This window comes from Equus przewalskii, chromosome 1 (assembly GCF_037783145.1).
Source record: "Equus przewalskii isolate Varuska chromosome 1, EquPr2, whole genome shotgun sequence".
Classification (NCBI taxonomy): domain Eukaryota; kingdom Metazoa; phylum Chordata; class Mammalia; order Perissodactyla; family Equidae; genus Equus; species Equus przewalskii.
The window spans coordinates 66,847,351-66,853,977 of record NC_091831.1 but is presented as its reverse complement, the minus strand read 5'-3'; positions in this window follow the sequence as shown (position 1 = coordinate 66,853,977).

Genomic DNA, 6,627 nt, shown 5'->3' with positions numbered 1-6,627 from the left:
GGAGGCATGGATCAAGATTGTGAGAATGATGCTTTCCTCCTACTAAAGCAGAGGCCCTGATGAGCTTTGCAGCATGTGGAGCAGAGCTTGAAAATCTTCACTGAGAGGTTGTTCAGGTCACAAATGGTCCTCTGCTGATAGATATGGATTCAGAAAGATTGTCTTTTCCTGAAAATGTGGTTGACAAGAGTTGATGTAAAATGCTTGAGGTTTCTACAGAGAGCTAGTGTGGTTGGTCAAATGGACAAGATGGCTCTTCAGGTAGCTGGCCCTGCTGCTTCAGAAAAGTGTCTCAGTGTGTCCAGGCAGCTGAAGCATCCCATCATAGGTTTCCCATTCAGCAATCACAGACTGGAATGACTCATTCCAACGCTGCATAAAGAGAGATATGTTTCACGGACCCAGATCATGCAACTGTCACTGAGGACTGTCAGGGTCATGCTGAGGGGAGTCTTGGAAGGACAGAGCTGCCATGCCAGTGTGCTCATGCTCCCAGTATTTTCCTTGATATGGGGGCTAGAGAGGAGGGTGAGTAGGTGAAGGATGCCCCTCACTGTTGGTCCTGTTGACAAGTCACTCATAAGTGTCTGAGGAAGGTGAGAGTTCCCTCCTCCCTTCACAGCCTGAGAGGGCTGGACCACCATGGCCTCCAGTTACTGGCCCACATGGCCCCCAGAAAAAATCCAAGGAACAAAAGATGTGTGGAGTGGATAAAGAGTCAGTACAGGTGATTGTTTGCTGATGAAATAATTGAGCATAGGAAAGTGATGAGAGCTGCCTGGGGCAGTGTGCAGGTTGCTTTGCTCCAGCTGAACAGCCAGATAAGGTCTCCTACTTGGGGTCTTTCTGCCAGGAAATTCACAGCTTCACTTCTACTCTGCCCTGGGTGCTGAGCTCTTTGGTTCTGAAACCATATCTAGGACGGATAAAGGGAGATACGGATATCAGAGCATTCAGCTCTATCTTTCCTGAATACAGGAGAGGTAGAGGGCCATGCATGTTGGCCTAATCTCAGGGGGGATTCTATCTATACCTTTCTTCTGGTCTTTGAAAACTAGGTACAAATTCAGGGTAACTACTGAGACCTGGGTAGGAGTGGATCCCACATTTATTGGCTGGAATTATGGGCCTTTCACACTCTGCCCAGGAACTCTCTTTCTCTTCATTTCCTGGAAATCTATACCTTAATATCAATCACCTTATGAGTTCTAGGGCAAATATTTAGATATGCACCTCTTCTTTCCTACCCAGAATACTCCAAGTCCTCAAGTATATATGCATTCCTCGGAACCTTTTGTCTGTTTGCTAATGGCTGCAACCCAAATGGAAATCACCTAATCTGGCTCAGAGGTTATCCCTTGTTCAGTCATGGGTTGAAATTCATGCCTCTAGCCCATGTGTATAGTTGATATGTATACAAGCACATCTATTATGGATGGAGGTCATGACAAAGGTAGCCACTGAATACAGATGGAAAAGAAAAATGGATCTAGAATCAGCCCAGGCTGGATCAGGAACGGAGCTCTCCTGACCAGCTTGAGTTTCATAGGTAAGAACACAGGGCTTCTGAATGCATGTTCAATTAGAATCCTAGGTTCTTTGATCCAAATGAGAGTTTCCATCTTGATTTACCCAAGCACCTGCTTCATAATTCACAAACATTTAACATACATGAAACCACTATCCTCATGACTTATGTAGAACAGTAGTTGTCCAGTAGGGGTCACTGTGCACCCATCCCCACCCCAGGTCATTGGCAATGACCCTAGATGCTTACAATTAGGAGAGGGGTGGGGTCAGGGCCTCTACTGGTGTCTAGTGCCTAGGGATCCAGGATGCTGATGAACATCCTCCCACACAGGAAAGCCCTCACAACAGAGAACTAATTAGCCAAACATGATAGTACTGCCGGGGTTTGGAAGCCCTGCCACAGAGTATGTTCTCAAAATAAGTATCAACTTTCACTTTTTTCCACTTTTTGTCCTACTATTGGTTCTAAATGCATATGCTCCTGCCAATTTGATTTGAAAATATGTCCTTTTTCCAGACTCAAACTCACAATGTCAGGTGTTTCCCATTATATATTTTTACGCTAGATCACTGGGATAACCCCAAATAGCCCTCATTTCTTCATCAACATCTCAGGGGGCATACCACTTCTAGAGAGGACAAAATTGTGTGCCACAGACAACTTATCCGAATTCTGGGTTCTGGAATGTCTGTTTGTCTAGCTAGTTCTTCCCTGGTGCTGATACCAGGAAATCAATTCCTCTCAAAGGCTTGAACAAGTTGGTGATCCAGTGATGGATGTCTCCTTTTGTCTGGCTTCTTTTGGTAAGCATTGTAAAGGAAAACTCGAGAAGAAAAAAGGGCTTTTAGGCGATCTTTCACATTTAACCTCAAAACAGAGATTTCTAAATATCATTCTGACAACCATCACTCCCTCTTATTTCCCCGAGGAATTCATCAACAACTCTTGGCCCTTGGATAAAACCCCTGAGGTGACAGAAGAGCAGGACACTGCACTGCTTAGCAACAGCAGAAACAAAGTCCAAAGGCTTTCTTGCTAAGAACCTGCCTTTCCCAGCAAACAGTGGGATGATGTTTATATCTTTGACACTAGGATGCCCCAACCATACTATTATTTTTTCCTGTTCTGTGCAGTTGTTTGCAGAAAATTTGGGCACAACATGCAGAGTTGTTTATCCTCTCAAGGAGATCTATTACTGAACTGTATTTGGACTGCTGACTTCTTACCATGAGTCCTAAGATGAGGCTTATCCCATCCTTGGGTTTGATAGTCTCCTAAGGAGCATTCAGATCTCAGCCATCTCTATCTAAGCTGTGGTTTTCAAACCAAATCTAAGTGGGAAAAGAAGGTGTGAGTCATGTCACTCAGTCTATATCACTCCAAACATTGATCCAATTGAACAACGCTGGTTTGGCATCTGCTGGTGGAGTATTATCCATAAGAGAAAGGCAACGTATTATTCTAGGAATGTTATTATCTCAAATATTAGCAAGAAGTTCAGGACAGCACTCGATCCACACTCAAATTAGCATGTCTTCTATGATCATTCTCATAGTATCCAAAGTAAATTTCCCTCGTTCAAAACACTGCTATGTCTCCTCAAAGAAATCCCTCTCTCCTCTTTCTGTCTCTCTCTCTCTCTGACAGCCAAATCTCTCTGACAGGTGTTTCCACATGAATCACTTTCATTACCAGAGTTTGAGTAAATACTGTCTTCCCTATCCAGAACAGATACATAGAGAGATAAGAAAAATTTCTTCTTTTCAGCATCCTCCAAGACTGAGGTCATTCTAGCCAATTGTTAACCTGAGACTACATAATGCATACAAAACCCTGAACTCATTTATCTCTAAAAAGACATTTTTACTTATCTTCATCAGTTTAAATACTGCTTCACCTGGTATAATTATATACATCTATCTCTTTAATGATTAGGAGAAATTCATCACAACAGCAGTTGTTTCATTTTTACATCAACAATTTTATTCAAAATAATTCAATACAGAACTTTACTTCCAACACTCTTTTGTGTATGAATCACATTTCAGACATTAACTAAAGATTAGCCTATGAATTGGCAATTTCCATGAATTCTTACTCCACAGTTTTCTCTAAATTATATGTTACTGTTTTGCTGTATTTAATCCAATAACTAAAGGCACCATATCATTATCATACTGATCCAATTCTGTACTATATTCTGTAAATCTCAAAATTTGCTTTCATTATCTCCTATGCAGAAAGCCTGAGCCAGTACATCATCCTTCCCCCATCAGTGAATACACACAACCAATATTTCCACTGTTAGTAAAAGTTATAAACAGAATTCTGTATTTGTGTTATTTTTCCATTATACAACAGGAAAAATTTCTTGGCAAAATACCTGATATAAGAGAATTGCTCAAAAATGTTTAGCCTAGCTTTTCTTGTTACTTTGACTCTGAGAGAGAATGAAATAGAAATTAATGCCAACCGTTATTCTAGGTTCTAGAATGTCAATTTCTTTGGTCAGTTGTTCCCTGGTAGCTATTCCAGGATAAGCATTCTGTTCAAACCATGATTGGAGGATATCCTTTTCACTGTGGTTCAAAACAAGCCTCCTTTGTTGGGCTCTCTTTGTAGTGAGCCTGATGAAAACAAAAAAGGGATAGGGAGCATGAAGGATTGTGGTGGGAGCACATAGTTTTTGTTTATTCCAGGTTGAAAGTCTGTACATTCAATGATGACTATATATTTTTACTTTAGGGACACAGATTAAGCCATGCTACTATGGACACAAATAGGTATAAATATATATTTTAGAAAGGATGATAATCAATGATCGAAGTATACAAAGCAAGAGTTTACAGAACATCCATGACATTACATGCAAAGAAAATAGGAAGGAACAGAACCTAGGAAAATTCCTGAAACTAAATGAAACAATATCATGAAAAAATTAAAAGTTTGAATAAAATCATAGAAGTTGGTACTGTGGAATAAATGACATATTTTGATAAAATTAAATATATAATGTTAGGAATTCCTTGTGTTTTGTCCAACTAAAATGTTAACTTTAACACTTCAGGTAAACAACTCATGTGTGGTACCCCTGGTTGCCATCTTAAACTTGAAATTACAGTAAGACTTTTCAAAAAACACCGTCCTTGGATCCAGTTTATCACTGGGTCTCCTCCAAAAACATATCCCTCCAATCATGGTGATAATTTAAACTTTCATAAACTCTGGAAAATAAATTAGGCTTTTGTTATTATAAAAGAAAACAGTGAAGAGGTTGATGGGAACTTATCACTTGAAATGCTGATCAAATCCATATTGGGAGAGTCACCTAGCTTCCACAGAGACTGCTGGCCAGTTTAGCAAATCCCAGAGACACAGGATTTATCAAGACCTAGGGTGGCCCACCTATTTCTTAAATATCTTTCTATTTAATCATTTCATTAAATATTTAATGCCTTTACAAAGGATTTCAAAGCAATCAGATTAAGAGGAAGTGAAAGTAAAGATTACAGTAGGTAATTTTGCATCTATCATAATGCCTTTCCAAATATGACTTTGGTTCTGTGCTCTCTAGTTTATACATATATAAACATGTTGTTCTTTACTATGTTCAAGTTCTCTTGTTTCTTAATTATCTTGGCTCGGCCATTTTATTTTATGTTGGATAGGCTTTTTTTTTTGTGAGGAAGATTGGCCCTGAGCTAACATCTGTTGCCAACCTTCCTCTTTTTGCTTGAGGAAGATTATCCCTGAACTAAGGTCTGTGCCAGTCTCCCTCTATTTTGTATGTCGGATGCCACCACAGCATGGCTTGATGAGCAGTGTATAGGTCCGTGCCTGCAATCCAAAACTGCGAACCGCAGACTGCTGAAGCAGAGCACGTGAACTTAACTGCTACACCACCAGGCCAGGCCCTGGAGAGGCCTTGTAATTTGTGCAGCGTTCATGCATTCTCCACAGATTTTTTTGATCAGATCTTTTCTATTGAAAGCAGGTGTGTCATTTTTCAGCTGAGAACATTTTCAGTGAGAGACAGACAATGCACCAAAGAGGTCAGGGTGTGGTTCTGAGAGGCAACTTTATCCACCATTCAAGAACTTTACAATGCTTTTTGCTAAATATTTTCAATGAGAAAGAAGTATTTGCTTATTTTGCAACTGCAATTCAAATATTTATTATAGAGTATAATGTAGAAAGAAATGAATAAACCTTTGTGCAAATGTTTGCTCCCCAATTCTTTCTTTCCATCTATCTGTCTTTGTCTAGGCGATTATAAAACTCAGTTTGACTTTCAAAAATTGCAGAATGGACATGCTGATAGGCAGACAATCTTCATGGGACTTTTCCTTGGGGTGTACCTCAAAAACTGTGTTGGTTTCTCCTATTCTTGAGGAAATGAAAGGAATATTCTGTTCATTCTGTAACTATCTCCCATCTCTTACTACAATAGTAATTGCCACTCAGTGTAGTTTCTGCCATGTCAACCACTGTTGTGATGGGCTACCAAGGACTTGAAGTGAATTAAGATATAGGATCCAGATGCAGCACTTGTAAGGAGATAAAAATACCTGTGGTATTTCCTATAGGAATTCATTTTGACCACATCTTATCTGAGACAAGTAATAACACACTTTAAGAGGTTTAATACTCTTTTCACCCAAAAACTTTGCATACAGCTACCAGCCATTTGACCTCCACCCATGCCCCAGCCAAGAGAGGTATCAAAGGTACAGTTTGGCTCCTGCCTGCCTGGAACACATGAAGGCTTTTAAGGAGAGGCCCCTCAGTGACTGGGGACTATCTGAATCCCCACAGCAGTCTCCCCTCTGTAGCTGGCCAGTTGCCTGACACTCTTCTTTTCTTCTTCAACCTTGGTTCTCCACTGGAGCTGGTTGGGGAGCAACAGGACTGCACCTGACTCCCTGGGAAACTCTTCAGGGGTACAAAGTCCTTTGTTTAGGGCCAGCCACAAATTCCTGACTCCTGACTTGCACAAAGTACAAACTGGCCAGGCCAAGGAATGAGTCCCAACTCTCCAGCAAGAAACAGCACTTGGACCCTCTTCAGAGCCTAAGATCTGACCTAGACTGCTAACG